This window comes from Rhinolophus hipposideros (assembly GCF_964194185.1).
Source record: "Rhinolophus hipposideros genome assembly, chromosome: 8".
Classification (NCBI taxonomy): domain Eukaryota; kingdom Metazoa; phylum Chordata; class Mammalia; order Chiroptera; family Rhinolophidae; genus Rhinolophus; species Rhinolophus hipposideros.
The window spans coordinates 2,960,248-2,987,156 of record NC_138054.1 but is presented as its reverse complement, the minus strand read 5'-3'; the positions used below and the strand labels follow the sequence as shown (position 1 = coordinate 2,987,156).

Genomic DNA, 26,909 nt, shown 5'->3' with positions numbered 1-26,909 from the left:
TGGACTTGCTAGTGAAATATCTTTAATGACTTTGTTCCATGGTCTGTCTTCTGTGCCTTATTGGAATTAATGAATAGTCCAAAGCCGCTATCCTCTTGGCACCAAATGGCCAAAAGGTTCCCCGTGTACCCTTTGGAGTTGCTCCAGAAGCTGTGGCTGTAACATGCATGCAAGCTAAATACACCAAATAGATGAATTTGGGGTACCGTTAAGTGAAGATCCCATTTTCATTTTAGAAAAGAAAAAGATAGACTTAGGCTTCCACTAACCCCAATTAATTCTCGTTCAATTTTACAGAAGCCAAATTATACCGGGGTGCCAAAAAAATGTATACAAGTGGACACTTTGGTCGACGTTGCTCAAGCAGTAGTTCGTGGTAATCAGAAGTGTCTGGACGCTGATGGTAACCACTTTGAGCACCTCTTGTCATTGCAGAAGTCAAACGTGACTTGTATTCATCTTTTGTTATGGGTGTATATTGAGTATTACAATTAATACAGTTTTTCTTTCTTAAAATGTGTATACATTTTTGTGGTACCCTCTGTATAAAGGCAAAATTGATAAACAATTTGAAAAATTGTCTTTGCATTGTTGATTTAAGCCTCACATGGAAATTGTTAGTAATTTCCCAAAGAAAGAGATGGAATTGCTCCTTAGTTTGGCTTCCCTAGCTGCCTCTCAGAATTAAGTCAAATGTTTGAGATCACTTTGGCTATGTTTTGTCATTTCACAAAGAGAATAGTTGGGCTTAAATCATGACTGCTCACTACCTCATGCGTAGTTTGAGTAGACCAAGATCTCTGAGAATAAAATCGTTCTCCACAAACACAGGACATGATGTGGCGCTAGTCTGTCGGGGAAGCTCCTTGAAGCTGGGCAGCTGTTCCTCTTTGTTGTAATTGTGTCTCCTGCGCGCATGGTAGGGAACTGCTACCTGATAAATACTTGAACTTAATGGAACATCCTTATCTGAGCATTTCTTTATAAAACTTATAAAAATGAATATGTATATATGAAATGTGGTTTATTCCTCTTACTGTTAACAGATTGTCTCCTAGACCTACCATAAGACATTTCCCACTGAATATGATGTTACCAAATTTCAGTTTTAGTTGTGATGGATTTACTTAATTCCAGCAAAATGTTTTCAAGGTATGCTCTCTCTTATTGCATGCAGACCGTAAAGGAAAACTGAAATGTGCCCATATATTCTCATACTGTGGCAAGTTTCCCAATTATCGCTAGATTCTACTATTTTTAGACTTTATTCCTATTTTTAAAAGAAAGATATTTGAGAAGATGGAAACAAATGGAAAGGGAGAATGATTACACTGGCCCTGACTTTTAAGACACAATTTTAAAAATACAAAATACAAAAGTAGCATTAGTTTACAAGACCAAATGCCCCTCAGTATGACCGGTAACTGCTATCTGCTTACTCAGAAACCTCTTTATTTGTGTGGTCATCTCTTCCTCTCAGTTTCCAAGAGTCTCATTTAGTAGAGGATTCTACTAGATTGAGTGAGATTTCCATCACAGATTTTATTCTGAAAAACTTTCACTCATCCATTCCTTCCCCTCGCTCTATCCTGCCTCCTGGTCCATATCCCCCTAACACGCGCACACACACACACAGAGCAGGTCATTTTCTAAGAGTAATAGCCTTTTCTTTAAATATATGTAAAAGTGAACTTAAACATTTTTAGAGTTATTTGATAGTAGCTGTAGAAAATCTGCACACTGTGCAGTTAGAAGAAAAGAGAACCATTGTGTAGTATCTTTTGGGGTTCTCTAAGTGTGTAGTTTCATCCCTCCTCCCCTCGCCCCCCCCACCCCCGCACATTACCCACGTGGTCAGAGCTCAGATCTCTGTTCCCAGCTCGTGCTCCAGCCTGACTCATGAAGTGGAGTGGTGTGCCTCAGCCCCTGGGCCCACGTTATGTGGGTTGCCTGGGTGGAGCCCCGGTAGGCAGGTAGCATTCCAGGAAGGTGACCGAGGCCTTGCCTCTTGGCTGTTTTGTAAGCAGAGCCACATAGTACAATGCTAGTCTGGGTGTGGCCATGGCACCTTCCTCCTTTTATCCATTGCGAAGGCAAACATTGGAATCCTGGGGGCTTCCTAGTTTCCTGGTGTTTTTTTTAATGGTGTCTGTTTTAGGTCAAAAATTACTTGCTAATTTTCACTGGATCTTAAATTTCAAGTTTGAAAACAAAATACAAAGAGCTTTCTCTAGACTTTTTTTAACCCCCTGAAGGTTATCCTCTTGTATTTGTGTTTGCTTTATCATTTACGTGTTTGTATTTGATTCTCCCAACAAATGTCAGCCTCTGATTAGGAGAGAAGGAATTATTATTTGCATTTTCCATATGGAGAAGCCGGCTTTGAAAGGAGAGACCCTGGCCGGAAGTCCTGCTGTGCTAAGCAATCGGTCCAGCACCCCACTTTCTCTCCAGTGCAACCCCTGTGTTCCTGTACAGCACAAGGATTCTCACTGATACTTGGTGTATTTAGTCATTCCTGTGAGATTTTAAAGCCATTTTTTTCACTGACTTCAAATGTTGACCATTTAACGAAGTATGCTTACTCCCCTAGGAATTATAAATAAACTAGCACTCATTAATGGCCTTCTAGAATCTGTACTCATCCTGTGAAACAAAGAGCACAGATAAGAGAAATTGAGTTAGAAAGAAACTATGAAACATTGGAAGAGTCAAAAGTTAAAAGGCCAGGTCATATGTCCTAAATAGGAGACTTCCTCTGAAGTAGGGATTCATTTAATAGTTGTACAATCATATAATTTGAAGAAGATATCAACTCTGCACAGGAAATACAGGTTTAACAGAAATCACTTCATTTGATACTTATCTTCAAAAAACCTGAAGTAAGAAGTTTGAAGAAATGGCATAGGTGGCGAAATTCCATTGCCTTTTGTCAGTGGCAGCTAAAAGCTTCGTTGTAGTTAACAACTATCTGCTGGAGCCTTTGGGAAACCAAAGCTTCATTAACTGGCTGGGCCCAATGAGTCATCTATTAAAATTAGCCCTAATGAATTACCGGTTTGCTTGTTTAAGTATGTGTGATATAGGGCCCAGGATGTTAGGAGGCCAGTGAGGCTCAAAGCATTATGAGTCCGCTTAGGTAGTGAAGCATTTCAGCAGGATCTTGCCTGACTCACCTGCACTGACATTCCCTCCCCTCCTCCCTCCCCCGCCCTCCCTCCCCCTCTCCCTCTCTCTCCTCCCCTCCTCTCCCCTCTTGTCCTCCTTCCCCCCCTCCTTCTCTCCCTCTCTCCCTCTCTCCCTCTCCTTCTCCCTCTCTGTCTCTTTCCCTCTGTGGGGACAGAGTCCCAGAGAGCAGTTTCCAGGCTCTCGGCCTCAGGTGGAAAGGTGCTGGCTCAGTTCTTAGATGGCCATCAGCTGTAATCAGATGGCCACCCCCTGTGGCTGGGTGGCCATCAGCTGTTACCGGTTAGCCATTAGCCACTAATATAACTTCCATAGCTATGCTAGGGGGTTGGTTGGTTGGCAGAGAAGCGGATGTCAGATTGCAGCTAGCAAGGGGGATTAGCAAGAGCAGATGGTGGATTGCAAATCCTGTGGATCCTACTTCCTGTATCTTGCGCGGCCACTGGTGAGACTGGGGTGTGGGAGGGCCCCTTGTTGGGGTACTGGTGGATGTTTGCTTTTGTGTCTCGACCAGCTGCCAGCGAGAATATAGTGGTCTGACTCCCCTGTCTATGGCTCCGTGGTGTTCCTTTCTGGCCTCATCATGTTCTGCGTTCTTGTGCGGGAGTGGGAGCAGAGTCCCGCATGCCACGCGGAATAAAGGCTGGTGATGGGAGTGTGCTGTTCAGGGTTTTGCCAGTGTCTCTTGCTGGCTCTGTGTAGCCAGACCCCTCCTGCTCCCGAGGCATGTGCCCTCGCCGTGTGCCTGGCCTACACTGGTCCTTGGACTGAACCCAGCCTTGTGCCCTGCTCATCTCATCTCCAGACCCTGCTCTGCCACAGGCGCAGCCCGCGCAGCCTTCTCCTTACCTGCCTGACCGTCCCGGGGGGGCCCTGTAGCCGCCCCCCCACATTCACATGCCCTCCAGCCCCCACCAGAGCCTTCACCCCACCTCGCTGGGCAGCCTCTCACAGACACACAACTGCCTGTGTCTGAGCACCACAGTGGCCCCCTTTTGCCCTTCAGAACACCTGAAACTTTGGGGTGCTTAGCTGTGTTTATTGAATGAATACCAGAGAGTGAATGAACCTCAAGCCAGATTAGCTCTATTGGTTTCTTTAACTTAAAAACTACAGCAGCTTCAGGCATAATCCTGCCCAGCCTCTTCACTCAGCAGGTAAAGGATCTCATTATTCACAGACATTTACTGACTTGAGGTCAAACAGATAGTTCAGGGTTTTAATTCAACTCCAATCTCATGGTCTTTTCAATGTGCTATCTGTCACGTCACATGACCAATGAAAGTGCTACATGATGAATTTTGCCATAACGATGGAGACTGGTCATTTGGGGATTTACGCCTCCATTAGGAGTGACACTCAGCTGCAGTGACAGAGTTGACCAGGGGTTACTTTTACTCGCCCCCAGAAGTCCCGGGTGACGTGCAGGCCACCGCGTGACACAGATGCCAGGGCCCAATTCTGATCATTCCTTTTCTCGTGCCCCGAGGGCGGCAGCAGCTACCAGCCATAGTCCCAGCCCCCTCCACAGCCCAGCTGTCCCCCAGAGTCTGTGCCAGTCTCTGGGTGACCAGCACTAGCTCTGTCCTAGCCAGAGCCATGGCCCATGGCCACTCTGCTCTGGAAGGGCTTCTTAACGCACAGACTCTGGTGCAAGGAGACCAGAGAATGAATGGGTGCTGCAGGAGACACAGGCCTACGTCCAAGTGGTGTGTGCAGAGGCGTGGCTGTGTGCTGGCCACAGGGAGGGGGCCCCGAGGGGCTCTGAGAGGGAGACTGCCCCGGGAGTTTGTGTCGGGCACTGTCCCCCACATTTGGACTTCATGTGACTGTGAACACCCACCTTAACTGGATGTGCAAGAAGTGAGAGTGCACACTGTGGTCGCTTTAGACTCTATTTAAAGGTTCACATTTTAAAAAGTGTTTGTGATAGCCCGGAGGGGCTCAGCCTAACCCAAATCATCCACTGTTGGTTTCCAGAATTGCCACAGCGCCTATTTCAGGACTGCTAACAGCTTTTCTGCCCTTCAAGAAAACCATGCAGGTCTATGGTAGAGATCTACTGTTTTATTTTCCCTTCCTTTTTTTTTTTTTTTTTTTTTAAAGATTTTATTGGGGAAGGGGAACAGGACTTTATTGGGGAACAGTGTGTATTTCCAGGCCTTTTTTCCAAGTCAAGTTGTTGTCCTTTCAGTCTTAGTTGTGGAGGGGGCAGCTCAGCTCCAGGTCCAGTTGCTGTTGCTAGTTGCAGGGGGCTCAGCCCATCATCCCTTGTGGGAGTCGAACCGGCAACCTTGTGGTTGAGCCATTCGGGAGCTCAGTGGCAGCTCAGCTCAAGGTGCTGTGTTCCATCTTAGTTGCAGGGGGTGGAGCCCACCATCCCTTGTGGGAGTTGAGGAGTTGAACCAACAACCTTGTGGTTGAGAGCCCACTGGCCCATGTGGGAATCGAACCGGCAGCCTTCGGAGTTAGGAGCACGGAGCTCTAACCGCCTGAGCCACCTGGCCGGCCCCTTCCCTTCCTTTTTTCCCCTACACCCATTTACTGGTGTAGATGGAAACATAGTGCAAAACTAGACTTGTCTTATTTACATAAATCTCCCTGTTAGCTTTCCGTTTTACCATATCTGCATTTTTGTGTTTGACCTATTGGGGCTTTTTTGGTTTATAAGGGGGAAAAAGTGCTTGCCTCAGCAGAACCATCTGGCCTCGTTTCCTGTTCTTCAGCAACTAGATGTATATTCTAGCAAGGCCAGGCCTGCGGTTTTCTGAGTGCTGCTGTTACACTGGTGGTCTGAGAATTCAACTGGAGTGATGGAAAAGTTATACTACAGCCTTCTTTCAAGGTGAAAAAAATGTATATAATTGTCATTTTTGACATGTATTTTATTCTGTAACTAGAATTCAGTCTTTTGAAAAGAATTACACCATTCTATTCTTTGAGGAAGAAAAGTTGCTTCTAAAGAGTAAGCTACCAATTTTGCATGCCAGCAAACTGAGGTGACTGAGAATATAATCGAGAAATGTTTACAACGTACAACTTTTCTTAAAGGTTCAATTAACAATAGCTAGTTTTTTCTTAATTGAGATACAGTTGACATATAACATTATATTGGTTTCAGGTGTACAGCATAACAATTTGATATATCTATATATATATCATCAAATAAACATACATTTTAGGAAAGGAAAAAACTATTAAAATTGTAATACAATGAATGCAGCTAACATTCATTTGATGAACGCCATCTTTTGAGCAAACGTCATATTACACATTGGTACGTAATTCAATTCAACTTTGAAAAGTAATAACATAGATAACATCTCTTAAAATGTGTGCATTTTTTGGCACCCCCAGTGTGTGTGTGTGTGTGTGTGTGTGTGTGTGTGTGTGTGTGTGTGTATATAATACATATATATATATATATATATATATATATATATATATGATCACAGAATGATCACCACAAGTCTAGTTAACATCCATCACTATATATAGTTTCAAAATTTTTTTCTTGTCATAAAAACTTTTAAGATTGAGTACTCTCTTAGCAACTTTCAAATATATACTATAGTAGTAGTATTCTAGTTGCCATGCTATACATTACATCCCCAGGGCTTATTTATTTTATAACTGGAGGTTTGTACCTTTTGACTGCTTTCACCCATTTTACCTACCCTGCACCCCCTGTCTCTGGCAACCACCAGTCTCTTCTCTGTATCTATGAGCTGGGTTTTTGTTGTTGTTTTAGATTCTACATATAAGAGAGATCATACAGTATCTGTCTTTATGTCAAATTTATTTCAGTTAGCATATTGCCCTCAAGGTCCATTGATTTCAAAAATGGCAAGATTTTCTTCTTTTTTATGACTGAATAATATTCCATTGTGTATATATGATAGTTTTCTTAAAGAATCAAATAACAATTAACAATAAAGGATCAAATTAACAAATAGTAATAATAAGCAAATTTCATAACTGAAAGACTCATTAAACTGGACATTAGATACATTCCCACAAAGGTAAGCATATAAGGAGGTGAGATTTTGTAGTTTGCTGTTGTAACATTCCACAAATTTTGAAATTTATGTAACTAAATGTGCATTTATTTTTCATTTTCTGAAATGGTACTTTGTAATGTAACATCAGTTTCAGAAACAAAACAAATCAAAAGCCTTTTTAGAATCAAAAGGTTTTTATTTGTATATGTGCCCCCCTCCCTCCCTCCTTTCCTTCCTTCCGTGCATATCACATGGCAGATCATATACACAAGCTACAGAGCGAGGAATATCCCATGGCATTTTTTTTCTTTCTTTTTTGTAGGTATCATGTTCATTAACCAGTAGGCATTGCACTTGACAAATTTTACGATAATGAATTTAAAGTGTTTAACCTAATGCCTAGCACATAAGAAGGACTCGAAAATGTTAGAACCCTCTCCAAAAATTAGGTCACTTTAATTAGGTCACTTCTTTTTAGTGATTAGGAATGATAAGCACCCAAATAATGGCCTATGAAATCTCTGATTCATCCCGTAAATTTAAAAAATGTGACCTATGACTTACTGTTTTTACGGAAGGGTTTAGAGACATTAAAGGAAACTCTGCACCCAAGGATTCAGTTACTTGTGCTGTTTCCCCCCCAGGACGAGTCTGTGATCCCCCTGAGACCTTGCTTAGCCTAATGCTGTTGGAAGATGTGCAGAACTGAAGGGGAAGGCTCATTTTAAATTTAGGAGGAAGAGAAAAAGTTAAAAATTGAGACTAATAGAAGTTAATGAGGAACATTTAAATACTTTTGTGGTGCTATTTACGTTGCAAGTCGGTGTGGTTAAAGCTATTGTTATATGCGTGTGGCAGCATCCTTTCTCTGCTAATTCTTTTTCTTTGAAGATGAGCCAGTGCAACATGGAAGACATATCGTACTCCTGTGATTTTTGTTCATTCTTTTGATAAATGCCACATTTTTTAAATGTGGGAAAGAACGTGCACAAGGAAATTACAATATAAAGGTCTGCTTTTGGAGTTTGGGGTTTTGGGATTTGTTTGTTTGTCTATTTGTTTTTGCCATTTCCCCCTTATTTGACAGATTACTGAATAAACCACAGTTATCAGCAGGCTGACCATTTCTAACTGTCTCTTTGTGCTTAAAAATTTATTTTGAGACAGGAAACATTCTCCAAACCCAGAGGGTACGCTTAATATGCCAGTTTTCGTTTGAGAAGAATTACTTTTCAGTTGTAGGTGTTTTGGGATACAGCCTGACTCAACATCCAATATTAATGGTCCAAAGATAGAGCGGCTGAACTTTCTGACTCACCTTCTTTGAGAGACATTAGCATGTTCCTGGAGACAATTTCCCTAGGTCTGGGTACTTGGATCAGTATGTGGGGAAAGCATATTACTTTCAGAAACGTTACTCTTGCATGGCCCTGTCTGTTAGCCAGCTCAAACAGTGTATGGTGTGCATGGCTGCTTTCTTTGTGTTAGAAATGAGCTAGGTATCACTGCATACCTGACTGCAGAGTCCAAGTTATGGGAGCACATCCTGTATCAGACCACCTTGAAAAAATACTCCAACCACTAGGATGAATAAATAAGCCAAACCATATTCATGTAGAAATCACCGCAGTAGTCATAGAGGTTGTACAGTGATTCCAGGGAACTATTAATGTAGTGAACTTCTTTGTGAGAAAATTATTTCATCAGTTGCCCTTTCTCCAGAGTTATCAGTGATTCTTCTTAAAAACACAATACTGATTTTTGTACAGCAACTTTTTAAAGTTAATATTCAACTCATGCAGAAAAGTTTCTAGCACATATTTTCTAGAGGGAATTAACCTTATGAGCTGCTTTTATTAGAATAAAATTATACTTGTGGAACTTGTCTATAAATGGAGCCTGAAATCTTGCATGTTTGTACCTACTGTTTTCTGGGCCTGAAGGCCTTTTATGGTGAGGAAGGTCACCTGTGTGACCTCACACAAAAGGCCACATGCTGTGGGGAATAGTACCCTCCTGCTCTGTTTTGGGTCCTCGCCTTGTGCTGCTACTTCCTCCTTTGGAGCTCCAAACCAGTCATTTCACCATTCTGAATCTTAATTTTCTCATCTCCAAAGTGATGGGGCTAGAGTTGTATGTAGTATAAAATTCATAATCTGAGAATATGATTTCAGTTGAATAAATCTTTTCATAAAAGCCTTATTTGCCCTCTAGTATAAAATTTATATTATTTTTCATAATGTGGAATATGCTTTTGTGTTTTATGTTGTGAAATCCCTAAATGAAACAAATCACTTATACAGCCCAATGTCATTTCTTTTTTTTAAATTTTCATTAGTTATTCTGGGCTGATATAAGCTAACATTTATTTATTTTTCCATATCAGGATAAAAGATGTTGTAGAACATCACTATCCAATAGAAATATCCATTCAAACCACCCACACAAGCTGTTTAATTCTCTACAATTTAAAATTTTCCAGTAGCTACATTTCAAAAAATAAAAAGAAACAGGTAAAATTAATTTTAATACTATATTCTATTTAACCTAGTATGTCCAAAATATCATTTAAATGTGTAAGAATATACATTATTGAGACATTTCATATTCTTTTTTCTGTACGAAGTCTTCACAATCCAATAACGTATTTTACACTTTACAGCACATCTCAACTCGGATGAGCCACATTTTAAGTCACATTTCAAGCTGCCCCCTACCGTAGTAAATGCTGCAGTGGGAATTCTGCATGTCTGTAGATTTAGGGATTGCTTTCTTATACACGGAGTTGCATCTTCTAAAATTAGCATTCTTACATATACTTACGGATTCCTGAAGAAGCACATCTGTAAGATCACCTGGATGCTTGTAGGGTGCCGTTTTTTTGGAATAAGCAATTTGTTACTGTAGTGGTCATGTGACTTGACATTCAGTCCAGTTGAGTTGATGACAGCCAGGCAGTCCCCTCCCTGCTTCAAAGGGGCACACAGAAGACCCTTAGAGGGAGAGTTTTGGGGGAGGTTTGGGGGTGGCTGTAGCTAGCACCATGCACAGATGGACAAATTCAACCCTCTGGAATACAAATTACCCTCAGAAGAAGCAGCCACAAGAAACACCATGTTACTGGGGGCACCAGATAAAAGACAAGCAGCTGAAGCCTCCGCAGGGTCCTTTTGCAGTCCAGAGGATGCCAGGGTCTTTTCAGTGAAGGCCCTTAGAAAACATGTAGTTGTTGACATAGGACTGACCATAAGAACAGAGTCCGTACCTTGGGTCTTTCATGTGGACGAGACATACTCATCGTAACCGTGTTTCGCACAGGCAAGTCAGAGGCAGGTGGAATCTCAGTTGTCAAGTAGAATTCAGGACTAAGCTAATTTACGTAAGGGCTTTAATTCAGACTAAGATTCCATTTAATTCTTTAAAACATTTTAGCTGCACTTTCCTGTAATGGTTTGTCCCACTCCATTTTGGAGACTGCCAAAGTTCACTAGTTACAAAAACCCAAAAGTCTTTGTTTAAAAGGAACTTCATCACGACTCATGGAGTATTCTTTTTATTCTTAGAGCAGCAATACAGGTCAATTAAATATAACTTCATTGGTATGACTAATACCCTACGTTTTCAGGTGAATTCATGTCGTTCTTTCTGTTTGCATAGCATCTTTTTTTCTAAGGATCTCAAACCATTTTTCTAAACAAGTTGGTACAGTTTTCCTAATCTCAGAGATTTGGGTGCTGTAACTCGCCTTTGTCAGCGACGAGTCTGGGATTTGAGCCCAGGAGCCCTGATTCTTCGATTTCTGCTCTCATTAGTTATTTAAAAACATGAAGAGGCAAGATACTGCAGATCATTACAGTACATGTCCAACTGTCTGTGAGGAAAAACCCATGGCAAAATCCAAATTTCTCTATATCTGTTTGAGGATCAGAGCGATAATCAGAAGTAAATCAAGAAGAGGAAAGAAATGTGGCTGAACAGTGATTTACTTTCCACGACCCCTTTACTTATTTCTGGATAGTTCTGTTAGCTTGAGTGATGACATCAAAATGATACCAGTCTTTACCGAGTTTATCTTATAACCCAAATTACATGCGTCTCAAATAAAATTTATTTTAATAAATATTTTTTTACCAAAAGAAATTCAGAGCAAAACTGGTCAATACTTGTAAACTACATGGCAAAGAGAAACCTTAGGTGTTTCTCTTAAAAGAGAAACTTTTAAGTAAAAAGTGTAAGAAAAATGAATGTATCAAAAATGGTAGAGCTCACTCATTGATCAGGAATTATCTAATATAGTCATGCAAAATATTGTTTATAACCCCATATAAATTTAACATTTTGTTTATTTGTGTTTTTTGTAAAACATAAGTGCCCACAGAGGCCAAACTGACTCACAGGGAAGAAGGCTTTCTGGTTGGTTCTATGACAGCCTTGCTCTGCAATAGTGAACAATTCACTGACGATTACTTTATGAAATTATTGGCCTATTCGTCTGGGGAAATAAATACACTATGTTCTATGAGAAAAGTGTTCACCTATTTTAGTTAATAGACACCTTCAAAGTGGAACATTCCTAGGAGAATTTATATTACTTCCCTTATTTAATCACTGTAGTGGCCCAAAGTAGATATCCAGCCTTTCTTAAGGCTGGATATTTTGTTTAAGATTCTTAAACAAAACGTCTTTTAAAAATATGTTTAGAAAGTTACCTCTGTTCATATGTCACAATATATTGCTTTGTGCCAGGTTTGTCTTTGTTTATTTAAATTCTACTATAATTCCATTTTAAAAATTGGTACACAGGACTGAGTGTCCTTGATTTGCGAGAATTCATCCAGTGGTTTATCATCTCCCTCTCCCTCATATGGAGTTTGAAAATGTCAGAGTTGAAGTTAACGTAGCTGCACACACAGACACAGACACAAACGCACATGTGCACTCACCTACTCGTACACGCAGGCTTCTGCCCTGAGAGGCCAACAAATCAAATGAGCGAGTACCACGTATGCCAAAACAGAAGTGCTGATGGGGTGAGTCTGCACAGGCTTATGGACACATTACCCTCCACCTCAGCTTCCTGTTCCCAGGTTGGCAGGGAAAATGATGGGTGCTGGGTGCACGTGGCCAACAGCTCTTCCTTTTGTCCATGCACGCACCCTCCGTGGTCAGACAGAGGGACATGTGCCGTCTGACTCCCGCCTTCTCTGAGAATCAGGGTCTTCCCTGCACAGGGAGTCCCCTGCAGCAGGTCCTCTGCCCGTTCCCGCTGTGTCAGTGTCACTGGGTGGAGAATGAGTAGTGAAAAGGACCTGGCATCCTGACCTTTAGGGAGCCTTGGACCCACAGGGAGCAGGAAACATTCTTTGCAGACCACTTCAGCCCTGCTTGTTTCTAATGATTAGGAGGCAGCTTCCTGGGGGACAAAGCCGTTCCCCCTGCTCTCCAGCACAGAGTGCAGGGGCTTCCGCAACCTCCAAGAGCCTCAGAATCTCTGAGAAACTAGGAGATCTCAGAGATGTGACAAAAGTTTGATTTCCAAAATAGTGAATAGATGCGTTCGATAGCACTTCTGTAAGGTCTGTACTGGGCTGCTTACCGAACAGTGCTGTGTATTAACTTAAACCTCAGGTCTAACACTTACAGTAACCTTGTCACAGGTTTACTCAGTAGGTTTAGGTAGAGATTACTGTAGGTTTAGGAGCACTCAGACGTGGCTGTGAAAGAAGAGTCTGACTGCTTTCCACTCCCACGTGAGCATGACAGAGGGCACACACTTGCAGCCGCCTGGGCAGTTCTTCTCAGAGGCCCCTGCACAGGGGCTCACAGACACCTTTGGGGTGGTTCTTCCCTACCAACAGCCATGTACCACTGCGGCACACAGGTGGCATGGGGGCCTTGTCTTCCTCTGTTCCAGTCTCTACACCTGTGTCTCGAGCACCACGAGTGCCCTATGTCTACTGTGGTAAGAGTTTTACAAGTGTTTCCTCTGCTCCCTGAAACAGCCCTGCAGAATGATGGTATTTCATCCCCATGTTGCCCGTGAAGAAAAGGAGGCTCAGCGTGGTTATGTAGCCTGCCCAGAGAACGTGTGGTTAGTTAGTGGCTGTAACGGAGTTTGAATGTGTCACCCATGCCATCGCTTACTGCTTTCCAGCCTGTTAGTCCATGCCGCATGCCTCTGTCGCCTCCGTGCCATCCACTGTCCTTCACTTCCCCTCTCCTTTCTTTTGCAACCATTCTTCCTACTATTATCTCTCTTCAGTGAACTTAACTTTGCCCCTAATGATCTGACAGTTCTCTTTTGTCACTGTGTTCCTTGTAACTACAGGCAGCCGCTTATACTGGGTCTGTCGCCCTGTGGGAGGAAGGGACGAGGGCTTGGGCAGCTTCAGAGGAGCTGCGGGAGACGTCCCGCTCTCTATTCTGAGCTGACAGCAGCACAGTTGAAGCTGTAGAGAAGCATTAGCTGGACTTTCGTCTGTGCACCCTCTGTTGGCACTTGGGGTCACCATTCTGACGTGGCTGTGCTCAAGGAGGTGGCCGTGAGCACAGTCCATGGTGGAAGCCAGCCCAGCCAGGAAAGAGAACTGCATCTGATAGCCTTTCCGCGACAGAAACAAGCTCATCAGTTCAGCTTGCTACTCTTTCGTCTTTGTTTAATCAAGTAACTGTCTCTTCTTTTGACTTACTCTATCTGACTGAAAACAGTCACATGGCAGACCTGCCCTTATTGAAATCAGCCAGAAGATGTTTTTGAGCTGGGAAGAGAAGACATCCTGGAGGATTTTCCTCCCGCTAGGAAAGGGGCGTGGCTGGACCAGGCTCCCTGCATGCAAATCTCCAGTGGAGAGTTCTGTTTAACCAAACGCCCCACTGGGATTTGTCCTTTCCCAAAGATAAGGCCTGGCCTTCCTACCGGGCTGCACTCAGCCGGCCAGTTCAGGAACCGATTTCTCTTCCCGATTGCATTTATTTTGTTTTGTACGATTTTATGCTATTTAAATCTTAGATTTTTTTCTTTTTTTTAAATGGCTTTCTCAGAGACTGTTCTGAACCGTTTGTCCTGCAGCCCTCGGAAGTCTGGAGGTCCTGTCCTGCCATCACGTGTTCTACATTCAACAGCGCTTTTCTGTTCTGAGCTTGCCCTCCTCCCCAGAGCTGAAATAAATCAAAGTTGGTTGAGACTCAGTCGCAATAAATCAAGACCTGTCCAGGACTGGAGCCTGCCCAGTCAAAATGTCATAGCGTGGCTTTCACTGAGGATTAATTAAAGGCCTGATATAAAGCCCAGATGTGCTTCAAGAGAGTAGCAAGCTGCCTAGTGGCTGCGTCTCCCCAGGTTTCTGCCCACCCAAGAATATGCTGGAGGAGGATGGGAAAGGCATCCAAGGGTGGGAGGACTTGGAGGGGGAGGGAGGCGCCCATCAGCACATCTGAGTGGACTTTATCTACTTTGGAGGGAATAGAACAAGCTTTCCAACAAGGAAAAAAATTTTATCTATGTCAGGCTATGTGCAGACAGTATTTAAATGGAAGGAAAATAAGTTTCCTTTTAATTGAGGAGACAGAAGAAAATGAACCAAGTAAAGGAACTTTCATTGTAAAAAACATGATAATGAAATGAATGCCTGGTTCACACAGCCTGTAAATTTTTTTAGACTAAAGCTGTGCAGATAAAATGCTCTTGACGTGTTTTTATTCACAGAAAGCTGAATGAGACAGGTTTAGCTTTGGGGTTAGGATTTACTACAAGTTCTTCTTTAGTTTTGCACAATTCCACATATCCACCCAAAAAAGGCTGTTGATTAAATTACCATTGAACGATCTATATGAAAGTGAATACGTAGCATGAACTAATTTTCAATATGTACAAACAAAATACTGCATTTGAAATAGAAAACAAGATATAACTTGTTTAAAACCATATGTAGTTTGCTGTGTTTTGTAGGACTTTAAACTTAGTATTTACCACTGTAGAGATGGTAAATACCACTTAGATTTCTAAAGTTTAAAAAAAAAGACACCGTCAAAGACTAACAATAGATCGATAATCTTTTCCTATGGTAATATGTACATTTTCCTTGTTGAATATCTGAAAATCAACTATTTAGAAACTTTATAAACAAAATAAAGTGAATCTTCTGATTGCTATACGATCTGTAATAGATAATTGGTGCCAATAATTGGAATACTTTAATGGGGAAAAATGAGGTTCTTTGTGATTGGGACAGCTTGCTATTTTATACTGCATGTTTTTATGTTAACATTAAGCTTTTATCAATGGAAACTTTAGCTTTTCTCAAGAGTGGTAGATTTCCTCACAATGTTAAATTAATGTTTACATTATGGACATGAAAATTTTGTTTTTTATGAACTTAAATAATGAAACTACATTTAGATATTAAACAGATTTCAGAGAAACATTGCGGTTTCAACTAAAGTAATCTGAATGCTTTTATATCTATTATTTGACCTAGGTATTTAAATATACAACTATATTCAGTTATAAGGATTTAAGAAAATCTGCTGAACTTTTAATAGCCATATTATAAGTGATCACATATAGCTTTTTAGTACTTTTTATCTTATAATCTGGCTATCTTGTGGGTGAAGGAGTAATTTAAATAGACTTTTTAGCATACCTGTGCAATTTCTCAGAGATAACAATTTCAGATGAGCAAATTATGTATTTCTATTGCGATTACTGAGGACTGGTAGATCATTTGGGGTTGTTAAGGATCTGGCAGCATATTTGGTTTTGTAAGGATTTCCTCGAGGATATTTTACTTACTTGCGTCAATTATCTAGAAAAAAATTCCTTACTGCAAACTTACATTTCATTAGTCTAGATAATTGATTTCTTGGAAAGATTGCTGTTTCATGCATTATTGCTTAGTCCATAGTAACCTTTATATTTCTCACTGCTTTTAATTCTACAATTAAATTTTACTAACACTGTGTAAGGTTGAAAGGCACAGGTCATTGTGTCTCTAGAGTAAAGATTAGGTGAGGTTTTAAGAGTCAGGAAATTTAGAGAAGTAAACCTTCCCTATTGTCTATTTTAAATACTCTTGCATACTCAACTCCCATTATACAGACTTTAATTACACACTTCTAGAGCTTTGAACCAATTGGCAATTGGTATGTGACATAGGATGTGGAATTGTAGAGGAACTCCCCTACCCCCAGATTTTCGAATCCATTCTTTTATATTTCAATTGGAGTATTTTCATCTTTAAATAAAATTATACTCTTTTATCTTGGGACTGTAATCTTCTCAACGCCCACAATAAACCTTCTCCCCTATCTAGCCCCTCAGTTCATGCAGCCTCCGTAGCAATGATTTATTACTTAGTTGTTTATGTGTCTGTCTATCCACAGATTATGAATTCCTCAAGAGGATGTTTCAGTTGGTTTTTTTCAGTGTCTAACTCAGTAACAAGCACGAAGTCTGAGCTCAATATATGCAGATGATTGAATAGACAGCAGAGTGACATGTGTCGTTTCAGACTAGTAAAGGATGAAGTGCTACATCGTTGCCACGGCACACGGAGGCCACCGCACATTTCTCTGACAGCGCTTCAGAACTGCTCTCCAAAAATGTACCAGCCCTGAGGGGAGGAGCAGCAGAATTTTCTAGTACATGAAGTATTTGAGGGAGATGCATTAAGTTTGGATAACTTTTAGTTTCTGGAAATAGTAATATATGATCCTCAACTATCTGAAAGAGTTACTGCAGTTCTCTCAGAAAGGTGGCTGGCTCCTAGAATAATCTTTTCCATTATATATTTTTCCTTCTCTGTTTTTAATCACAGGGAGGTAAAAAGCTGGTTTAGCAGACCTAATGTAGTTTTGATAAGTGTGAGCATGTACACTGTTAGAATCACACTGTCTGTTCCAGCAAGGACATCTTATTACCTAGTCCAAACATTCGTACACTATTGACTTTCAGAAAAGACTGACTTGAAGAGCTTGCTGTATTCAAGTCAGAATCATGGTCCCGCCTGAGGTGGGAGAGGTAGCTGGATTAGCACAGGCGTCTGTAGCCCGGTGCGTTGGGTACAGGGTGGTGTCGCTGTGCTGCCTGCTCGCTGGACTGACTGGGGGCAGCGGGGCGACGGAGCCCACAGCTGCCGCCTCAGCTCCTCAGAAACGGTGTGGGCACCGAGGGCTTACGTGGCTTTGCTGCCAGTGGTCTCATTGCTGCCAGCCTCTCATTGTAATTGTTGCTGAACACACGCACGCATTTCTTGCTAGTGAAACGTGTGAGGAAATGGCCTCAGAAGGAACAAAAGGTTGCAGCCTTAGCCTAGCTCCGTGTAGTATAGTAGTGTGTCACTGTAGCACACTGGCATAAATGAGTCATCTGAAACACTCTCTCAGTGATATCATCCAGAAGCACTTTCTTGAAGTTATACAGCCTACATGTCAACGTATAACATTTTAGACTAGAAGGTACACTTTGAAATTGTCCACTCCTCTCAGATGTGGAAATGAAGGCCAAAAGAAGCCAATGATTTATCCAACGCTGTACAGCCAGAACTAAACAAAACAAAACAAAACAAAAAACACAGAAACAAAACAAACAAAAAAACCGACTATTAGCATCTTTTTCTTTCACTAGTATCTCATATTGTCACATTATTTTAAAGATGGGTAGAAGTTGCCCATAAAACTTCATGATTAGTTTCTGAAAATACATCTAGCCATATGCTTATAATATGTGTACTTTTTAAATTTGTATATCATACTTCAATATAAGTTATCTTAACATCATGGTTTATGAAATTGGACATCATACTCACTATCATGAATTCTTCATGAGCATATTTTTAATGATAAATGCTTAATCTGTAGAGTTGAGAGGGTAGTTATGAAAAGATGGATTTGCTTGCTGCTCTGTTGTGTGCTAAAGTATCAGTTTTTTTCCTTCATGCATTGTTGGCAGTGTTTGTTGGAGACCCCACATGACAGAAGTATTCGATTGTTACATTTTAGCAGTTCTCTACTGCATCTGCTCAGGAACCGCCTCTACTTGGGTGGTCTCCCACCCCACGTTAGAGCCCCAGGAGGAGGTCACCCCCACAACTGCACTCCCTGCCCTCCTTCCCTCCCTCCCCCAGCACTTTGCCCGGTGGGAGGCCCTGACTGATGAAGAGAACTTCCAAGCCACACTTTGGCATGAGTGGGGCTCCCTGCCCCTCACAGCTCTCTTTCCTAGGAAAGGAACAATTTGTGAAGAAAATAAAGTGACCCAACCTTACATGTGAGCTAGAAATGTGTGGGTGGCTCAGTGGGCTCTCTCACAGGACTCAGGACAGCCACCCTGTCATGGGTGCCTGCTTGCTTTGCTGCTGCCAGGTCCCAACCCACGCTGTCTTCAGGAAAGCTTCCAATTATGTTCACAAAACAGTCTGAACTAAAGGTTCAGGCCTTCTGAGATTGTTTTTTTGGCTTTGAAATTTATTTTATGGTAAACTTATTAAAACTTACACCTTTTCCCGTTATTTTCAGAGATGGCCCAAGGATTTTGTCTCTCTGGGTTCCATGCAGCCTTAGTTTTGGGCTTTCTTAGTGAGGGTCTTCTCTCTTTAATGGAGGATACTCTTTAAAAATCTCTTGAATCACCTTTTTCTACTTTGCCACATTGAGAATTGTAACCATTACTCACTTTACCTGTTCTCCAGGTAGCCATGATGCATGGTAACAGTGGGCTTACATTTTGTCGTAGTTATAAAGTTAGATATTGTTAATTATTCCAGTTTATCGGTATTGGATGAAAGCATTCAGAAAAAAAGTAACGCTAGTGACATGTAAATCTGACATTGTAAGTATTGTTGATAATAGATGTCTTACCGGCCCCATAAACAGGATGGATAGATGGAGAAAGAAGGAAGAAAGAGGAAAAAGGAAGCTTTCCTTCTAATTTTATTCTCTCATTGCCATTTCTAGCCTTGACAAAAAGGAGCATTTGTAAAGAAGGTGCTCCTTTGTCAAGCGCTTGTATATACATAATCTCAGTTCTTTTCTTTCTGGCATGTATCCCAATTGTAATTAATTCATTATTTGTGTAATCCCCAATGATTCCCTCTTCTCCACACTGTTGTAAGCTCCCTTTGGGTAGGGCCCTGTTTGTCCTGTTCACTCCTTAATCCCCGGCCACTGGCTACTTCTTGGCCGTGACAGGCTGGCTGTAAGTATTTATTAAGTGGAGGGGTGATGAGACTGGGTTCTCACGGCACCTGCAGCTTAAGTGTGATGCTCCGGGGAGGTTCTGCTGATCCCCCAGTATAAGAACCCATTGCATGTTGTTCTGTATTTTGAATCTCAGAGAACACTTCCAGGTGGTTATTCAGTCTTTCTTCCTTGCTGGACTGCCAGACCCAGGAGAGCGTGGCCCGTGTGTGAGCTGTGGTCCCCGAGTCCCTGGGCCTAGTGTAGCACTGAGTACATGTGGACGCTTACTCAAGCTTTGTGAATGAACAAACAAATAAACACACTCCCCACAGGGGGCACGGATACTGTCCTCTTGCCTGATTCGTAGAAAAATGAGTTGGACTCGAGAGCTTGAGGGGGTTAACTGGGTCACGTGGTGTGTGGTGGCGCCATCACTAGCTATTGTCCTGACATTATGTCCTACACTTTGCCGTTGTACCACTGTGGGGACAGAGTTCCAGAGAGCAGTTTCCAGGTTCTCTGGCCAGCGTGGGGAGGTGCTGGCTCGGGTAGTGAATGACCGTCGACTGGGATTGGTTGGCTGTCAGCTGTGACTGGTTGGCCAATTGGCTACTGATGTAACTGCAGGGCTGTGTTGATTGGTTGGTTGGTTGGTTGGCAGGCAGAGAAGTGAATGGCGGACTGCGGATTGTGTGGCTCCTGCTTCCTGTGTCTCCACCAGCCGCCAGCGAGACTATAGTGGTATGACTCCCCTACCTATGGCTCCGTGGGTGTTCCTTTTTGGCCTCACCATGTCCTGCGTTCTTATGTGGGGAGCGGGACCAGAGACCCCGCATGACTCCCTGCATGACAACCACCCCAACTCAATGCGAAATCCACTCCACGATTGCTCTGAAGAAGACAGTTTCCAGGTCCTGAGGGGACCTGCAGCCAGGAGAAGGGGACCCAAAAATAAAGCTTAGCAGCAGTGGCCTATGCCTTTCGTGTCCTTCAGGGTACACACACAAGGCTGAGTTTGCCCTGGTCAGGGTGACACGCTGCTCCAAGCTGTCTCCAGCACAAGTGAGGTAACCTCACCTGAGGACTTACAGGTCACCCAGGCTCCCTGAGGAGTTCCTAATGAATCACTCCTCAAGGAGATTTAAAAAAAAAATTTTTCTTCTGAGTTCCAGAAGGGATTTTGCCCTTTGGTATAATAAACCCTCCTGATCAGTAAATGTCACCTGCTGAAAACCATCATGTTGACTGGTGCTTCCTTGGGAGTGAGGACACAGGTAAACCAACTTACACACGGTGTCTGCAGCAGGAGCCTTCGGGCAGCAGACATCCATTCATTCATTTCCTTACCAAACACTTAAAGTGCTGCCCTCCTTCAGTAGCTTAGCAACCAGTAGGACACAAGTGGATGATATCAGTTCCGAGACAGACCTAGATAAGTTTCTAAGCTATCTTGTAATTCTAACTTAAAAAATAATTCATGAGGTTTTTTTTCTTTAGTGAGTTTTGTTGTAGACAAACAGCTGGACAGGCCTTGAGGATCTCCTGTGGGGCAGCGTCTGCATACAGTGTGAGGCCTGGGCAGGAAAGGGGGCCGCAGGGCGCATGGTATCCCAGGTGGGCAGGGCCAACTGTGGTTGCAGATCAGATACCCTCAAATTTCAAGGAGGTTTTTGTCCAGGAATCATTCAGTGTGAGATAGGTCCATATCGTGGGTCCTGCGAACCAGGGATCAGTGCTACGTCCCTGTCCAGCTCTAAGAGGTGGTTACCTTTGGCTCCCCTGGTCCCCAGTGCTGTCTCATAAAGAAGCTTGAGACTATCATATGACAGCACTATGTATTCACATTTGAATTAAAACTTCAAAAAAAAATCTTCCTTTTTAGGCTAGGAGAACTATTTGTGTAGACTTAGAACTGTGTCCTGGGAGAGGGGCGAGAAAAAATTGCAACTTGATTAATAGAAAGGGATACTTGTAAACTTAGAGAGTAGAAATTCATTTTACAAACGGACTCCCACAGGATGCTTTGAAATTGTGAGATCTCTCAGTCCAGTAAAAGTATAAAGCTATACATTTTTGATTTTTACAATTTTGAAAGAATACATCTTTGTCTTTCTCTGTGCCTCAAAAGATGCATCAGACTTTTGTGGAATTTAAAGGGACGCATTCTGATGTAAAAACATCTAGCTGCCTGAGAAAAGAGAGCATCATGCCACAGGAATTGCCTACCCAATTTATTTTGCAATACCATAGTTGGCAGAAGGCATCTCCCCTTAATAATGAGAGGCTTACTGTCCTGGAAAGGCTCTAGTGTCCCTGTGACCAAGCCTCTGTAACCCAGCGCACTTGTCACCGCACTGACACAGATGCAGCACTGGCTTCATCGCAGGGGACTCTCATGGGTCCTGCTTCTAGAGCAGTACAAACACTCTTTTCTTTTTTACCTGTGCTGGTGCTTTCAAACTGTAGCTTACACTCAGTGGTCCTGAACCTTTGCCTCTTGGAGTTGTGCCACCTACTAACAACCTGCTTTTTGTTTAGTTTTTGTAACATTTGTCATTTTTGTACCGCAGCAAAATTCAGCTAAATTCTTACTCTAAAAATAATGATACAGCTGGGAAAGAAGCCTCATTCTAACAACCCTAAGACACCCCGCAATGAATTTCTCAAAAATTTATTATTTTCTCTTTGAAGATTTTTATGAAAATAAAGCTCACATACAATATTATATTAGTTGCAGGTGGCTATATTGCCCATCCCCGTGACTTGTTTTATACCTAGAAATTTGGACTTCTAATTCCCCTTCACGTTTCCCCCGTTTTTAATTTTTCCATTAAAGTTGACATTTATTATTACTTGATACTAATTTCAAGTGTACAGCATAGTGGAGAGACATTTATATAATTTAAGAAGGGATCCCCATGACTAGTCTGGTGCCCACCAGACACTACACAGTTATTACCGTAATACTGACTATATTTCCTATGCTTTACTTTACATCCCCATGACTCTTTTATAACTACCAATTTATACTTCTTAATCCCTTCACCTTTTTCATCCTGCCCCTCAATGTTTATTGCAGCGTTGTTTACAATGGCCAAGATGTGGAGGCAGCCTGGGTGTCCGTCGATAGAAGAATGGATGAAGAGGGGTGGTACACATATACAGTGGAAAATTGCTCAGCCATGGAGGAGAATGTGGTTTTTTTTCTGTCTGCAGCAGCTGGATGGATCTGGAGGCTGTTGTGCTGAGTGGAGTATCAGACTAAAAAGAAAGCAGATGCATTGTGATTTGCCTGCCCCTCAAGCCCCCTTCCATCTCTCACCCTGACAAATCTAGTACCCATTTGATACCATGTGTAGTTTTTGCAATACTATTGACTACATTCCTTATGCTATACCCTACATCCCCATGACTACTGTGTAACACCAATTTGTGCTTCTTAATCCCTTCCCCTTTTTCACCCACAGCCCCAATCCCCCTCTTATCTGAAAACCATCAAAATGTTTTCTGTATCGATGAATTTATTTTAGTTTTGTTTGTTTATTTTTTTCTTTAGATTCCATATATAAGTGAAATCACACTGCATCTGTCTTTCTTTTTAGTCTGATATATTCCACTGAGCACACCCTCCAGGTCCATCCAGGCACTGGAGATGGAAAAAAAAAACCATTCTCTTCCATGGCTGAGCAATTTTCCACTATGTATATGGAGCACCCCCTCTTTATCCATTCTTCTGTCGACGGACACCCAGGCCGCCTGCACATTTTGGCCATTGTAGATAGTGCTGCAATTTACATGTGGATGCGCACGTCCCCTCAAAGTACTGTTTTGGGTTTCTTCAGATAAATACCCCGAAGTGGGACTACTGGGTCCTTCTTTGTGTCTTGTTACAGCCTTTGTTTTAAAGTCTGTTTTGTCTGGTATAAGTACTGCTACCCCAGGATTTTTTTTTTCCGTTTCCATTTCCATAAAATATCTTTTCTATCCCTTTACTTGCAGTCTGTGTGTGTCTTTCCATCTGAAGTGAGTTTGTTGTAGGCAGCATATGTCAGGGTCTTGTTGTTTTTACCCATTCAGCCACCCTATCTTTTTTTTTATCCAAAATTTATTTCTTAAAGCTACAATAAAATACCTTTCAATGCATACAAAAATTATTAAATAACTGATGCTTTTTCAATAAAAATATCAGCTATAACATTTACTGACAAGAGAGAACTATATGTTTAATGACTTTTATTCTGTTTTTAGTCCCCTTATTGAATGATACATCATGAAATCATTAGTTGTACATCTAGGAAATTTACCAATGGAGCAATGGAGCGCTCTTCCACTGGTGTATATATTCTAATTTGCCTCATGTGAGTGTCTCTTCCATTTTGTTGATTGGCTAGAACAGCAGTCTGTATCATGAATGTTTCTTATGATTATCAATCAGTTAAGGGAACGTGAATCCAGCCACTTCGTTCCACCAATTCACGTTGCCGAATTTCTTGGAGATTGTGGAAATTATTTCCTACTCTGAGATTTTGCTTGGAGTATAGCTTTCATCAGATTTGTAGTCTGCATAATACATAGTCTTCACTGTTGTTTTTCTTCTGAATTGGATGTTTACTAAATGGGGCTGGCAGCCATCTGACTGCCAGTAAGTTTCTAGACTGTCATCTCGTAACTAGTCCACTCCACATCCTGGTTTGCAAGATGAGAGTGAGTGATCAACCAGCTTGTGACCCACTTCTCCGTACTGTTCCAGTCCTTTCTGCTTAGGGTCAGCACCAGGAGGTGTCTTGTTTGGTGTGGTCATTTTTAAAATAGTAGCTTGCAAACCTGGCTTGCCGCAGCTCAAGAGTTTAGTGTTCCCTGCAGCTCTGTGCCCTTCCCACTCAGCTTCTCAGGATAACCTGGCTTCCCCAACGACATTGAATTGGTGTCGCAGCTCAGCCATCCTGTCTTTTGATTGGAGCATTTAAACCATTTACATTGAAAGTAATGGTTGATAGGTATGTAGTTATTGCCATTTTATTGTTCATAGTTTTTATGTTTGTTTGTTTTTTTAAGATTTTATTGGGGAATGGGAACAGGACTTTATTGGGGAACAGTGTGTACTTCCAGGGCTTTTTTCCAAGTCAAGTTGTTGTCCTTTCAATCTTAGTTGTGGAGGGTGCCGTTCAGCTTCAAGTTGTTGTCCTTTCAGTCTTAGTTGTGGAGGGCGCAGCTCAGCTCCAGGTCCAGTTGCCATTGCTAGTTGCAGCGCGTGCAGCCCACCATCCCTTGCGGAAGTCAAACCGGCAACCTTGTGGTTGAGAGGATGTGCTCCAACCAACTGAGCCATCCCGGAGCTCAGCGGCAGCTCAGCTCAAGGTGCCGTGTTCAATCTTAGTTGCAGGGGGCGGAGCCCACCATCCCTTGCGGGACTTGAGGAGTTGAACCGGGAACCTTGTGGTTGAGAGCCCGCTGGCCCATGTGGGAATCGAACTGGCAGCCTTCGGAGTTAGGAGCACAGAGTTCTAACTGCCTGAGCTACCAGGCCAGCCCACATTGTTCATAGTTGTGATATTTTTTTTTTTTTTTGGTCTTAAAGAAGTCCTTGAAGATTCCTTAGTGTTTTCTTGTCTGGGAAGCTCTTTATGTGTCCTTCGATTCTAAATGATAGCTTTGCTGGGTAGAGTAATCTTGTTGGTTGTAGGTTGTATGTCCTTGCTTTTCACCACTTTGAATATTTCCTGCCAATCCCTCTGACCTGCAGTTTCTGTTGAGAAATCAGCTGACAGTCTTATGGGAGCTCCCTTGTAGGTAACTAACTGCTTTTCTCTTGCTGCTTTTGGGATTCTATCTTTGTCTTTAACCTTTGGCATTTTAACAGTGATGTGTCTTGGTGTGGACCTTTTTAGGTTCGTCTTATTTGGGACTCTGTGCTTCCTGGGCTTGTATATTTATTTCCTTCTCCAGGTTAGGGAAGTCTTTTTGTCATTATTTCTTCAAATAGGTTTTTAATTCCTTGCTCTCTCTCTTCTCCTTCTGTAACCGTATGATGTGAATGTTGATACACATGATGTTGTCCCAGAGGCCCCTTAAACTATCCTCATTTTTTGGATTCTTTTTTCTTTTTGTTGTGCTGATTGGGTGTTTTCTGTTACCTTATCTTTTAAATTGCTGATTTGATCCTTTGCTTCATCTAACCTACTCTTGATTCCTTCTAATATATTCTTCATTTCCGTTATTGTATTCTTTATTTCTAACTGGTTCTTTTCTATGTTTTTTATCTGCACTTTTATATTTTCTATCTCTTTGTTGAAGGTTTTCCTGTGATCATTGAGCGTCCATTCAAAACCAGTGTTTTGAACTCTACATCTGGTAGATTGCTTGTCTGCATTCTATTTAGTTCTTTTTCTGGAGCTTTATTCTGTTCTTTTATTTGGACATGTTTCTTTGTCTCCCCATTTTGGCTGCCTCCCCATGTTTGTTTCTATATATTAGGTAGAGCTGCTATGTCTCCCAGTCTTAGTAGAGTGGCCTTATGTAGTAGGTGTCCTGTGGGGCCCAGTGGCACAGTCTCCCTGTTCACCTCAGCCGGGTGCTCCAGGTGTGTCCCTTATGAGGGTTGTATGCACCCTCCTATTGTAGTTGAGCCTTGGTTGCTGTTTGAACATCAGTCGTGGGATTGATCCTCAGGCTGATTGGTTGTGAGGACTGGCTGTGACTATAGTGGAGGAGCTACTATGTAGGGGCTGACCCTATGGAGCAGGATTTGCTTTAGCAGGACTCTGATAACTTCCCAGCCTGCCCTTGGGGTTTGATGTCCTTGGAGGTAGTCGATGATGCTCCCACTGTGTCGGTGAAACTGGCCACTGGGAATGCCAACCACAGGGCTTCCTGGCAGGAAGTTGTCAAGTTCAGCTGCAACCTCTGTCCTGCCTGAGACCACCAGGTATGAACCACAAAGAAGTAGGCAGATGACCGCCACCCACATTGGGCTTGGTGGTGCCTTGTGAGGCCAAGCCACAGACCTGAGACTGGCTTTCGCTAGTGCCAGGCTTAAGGCTGCTCAGTCACAGGTACAGAACCCACCAAAGCCAGATGCTGCTTGTTTGGGTTTTGTGAACTTTTGAGAGATTTTAGGAATGTCTACAGCATGAGCCATGACAGGTCATTTATATGGAAAAGCCACCAGAAGTAGCTTGGGTGGGCCCGAAGTTTGGTGTGGTGGGGTCTCAGAGAATCAGCACAAGTGAACCGTGTTAGCCAGGTTGATGGAGACTCAGATCTGGCAGCTGCATGGGCTTGCACCCCAGGAACAGGGAAGGGCTCAAGAAGGAAACTATGGCCTCTCCCCGCACTTCTGTCTGGACAAAATCTGCCCTTTCAGCCCTTGCTCTGCAGCCAAACAACTCAGTTCTTAACCATATGTCCTTGACTGCTTTCAAGCTACTGCCCCACCACTGGAGCTTTTTTGTTTTATTTTTAATTCAAAGTTTTGTTTGTTTACATTTAGGTACTTCTTTTGTATTATAAAGTTCAAAGTGAGTGAGTCCATCAGCAAGTAAGTTC

General features: G+C 42.3%; 1 protein-coding gene and 1 pseudogene across 3 annotated transcripts in view; one reads left to right on the top strand and one right to left on the bottom strand.

Moving 5' to 3' along the window:
• The window catches only part of GMDS (GDP-mannose 4,6-dehydratase), a 667,570-nt gene that overhangs the window by 327,508 nt on the left and 313,153 nt on the right, over positions 1–26,909 (top strand). The gene's annotated exons all lie outside the window — the stretch shown is intronic.
• LOC308500524 (anaphase-promoting complex subunit 10-like) lies at positions 23,633–24,165 on the bottom strand (annotated as a pseudogene). Its single transcript has one exon. The product of its transcript is annotated as an anaphase-promoting complex subunit 10-like (transcript).